Here is a 1,816-nt window from a genome sequence, read left to right as displayed (position 1 = left end):
GGGGAGCCGGGGCGCCGGGGCCAGAGCGACGCGGCCTCCGTGCGGTGGGACGCGCGGGGCGCCTCGGGGACCCCCGGCGGGTGGGGCGCCCGACGGCGTGAAGCTCTTCGGCCCGGGTGAGCCCACAGAGGGTGTGACTAAGAAAACTGAATGTCATGTACGTTCCTACTTACGTGTGCCCAATCCTGGTTTTATGCAACTATAGATTTAAATGCACGTACTGTGTGTTTCTTTCAAGCGCATAGTTCGGGTAGGTTTTCTATATAGCTTGTGGAATTTTACCTTGGTAGTTTTGGAGCCGCCCACCCCCCCTTTTGTAAAAATGGGACCTTGAGCAGGAGGGTTTTTCCCTGAGTTCCACATCCTCCCTTACGGGGTTTAATTCCTTGGCGGATTAGTGCATTCTGGAAGCCTTCAGTCATTACCTTTGTTCGATTAACTTGAGAGGTGGTGCGCAAACGCCCGGGCTCCGGGAAGCTCGTTTTGGAAGCTTCTCTTGAAGACTCGGTTGAGGTGTTGGCTTGAGGGTATTGCCGGAGGGATGATTTTTTTCCTGCGGCCTCGAGGACTGTGAAAGAGGGGAGGATCTGGACTTCCCTGTATATAAAATATTTGAGGGGGTAAAAGGGGAATGCTTACATTTAAGAGATAGTGGGCTTTTTGTTTTAAACACTTGGTGGAGCTGAGCTCATCTGCAGGGTTAAAGTGCTGATGAGTTGAAAATGTAGAGTACTAGGAGGGCGCAGGTGGCCTTTTGGTGAGGAGACCTGACCATTTGGAACCCTCACTGGACCCGGGTTGGTCGGTTGGTCACTCTTACTTTTCTCTTTTTCTGTTTTTGCTATGGATGTCGAAACTAGAGCCTTTGCCCGGAACCGCATCCCCAGAAATTTTAAACTTTGAGATAAGGTTGCACTGCATTGCTCAGGATGGGCTCAAATTTGTAATCCTCGTGCCTCACCCTTAGAAAATCCTGGAATTACTGGTGTGCATCACCATAATCGGCTCTCTTTTTTCTTAGTAAGAAACAGAAAAGTGGTGTCTCACTCCTTCCCCCGTCTCTTCTTTTGACTCTAGAAAAAACATTTGCCTGTTAATAACAGGGAAAAAACACCCACAAATAACAGTAATATCACCTTTATTTTTTGTGTTTCCTTTTAACTGAGCTTTTATTTTTTTAAAAGTGACTATTTTCACATTCTTTTTTAAAATTTTATCTCTCCTGTCCTGACTCATGGTCTACTTGATTTCTTCTTGTGAATTTTAGAGCATAACATATCCTAAAAATATCCTACTTTATTTCTCCTCCTCCTTGGACTAGGAATCTAACCCAAAGTTACTCTACCACTGAGCTATATTCGCAGATATTCTTTAAAATTTTAAATTTTGAGACAGGTTGTTGGTAAGTTGCTCATGCTGGGTTCCAACTTGTGGTCCTTCTTTCACTTTCTGGGTAGCTAGTTTACTGTATTTTAACACATGTACTGATGGTTGCTTTGCTGAATTTATTTTTTTATCCAATCTTGCTAATGATGATTTGCTTTATTTTTTCTCACTATTAACTTTATTAAAAATCAATAATAATTATATAGCAAATTAAAAATTGTAGACCAGTATTGAAATGTGAAAGATATAAGATGTAGACAGAGTGAATTTTAGGAAAATATTTCTGAAATGAATATATAACATGAGATTAATAATAGACTGCACATTGTAAAAAAATTATTTACAAACTTCAATGAATGTAACCATAAAAGTTGTCTAAAATAAACACGAAGAAGAGTTTACAGTGACATATAATAATTCTCTGTGTGCC

This window comes from Octodon degus, unplaced genomic scaffold, assembly GCF_000260255.1.
Source record: "Octodon degus isolate 3935 unplaced genomic scaffold, OctDeg1.0 scaffold00071, whole genome shotgun sequence".
Taxonomy (NCBI): domain Eukaryota; kingdom Metazoa; phylum Chordata; class Mammalia; order Rodentia; family Octodontidae; genus Octodon; species Octodon degus.
This window is presented reverse-complemented; position numbering follows the sequence as displayed.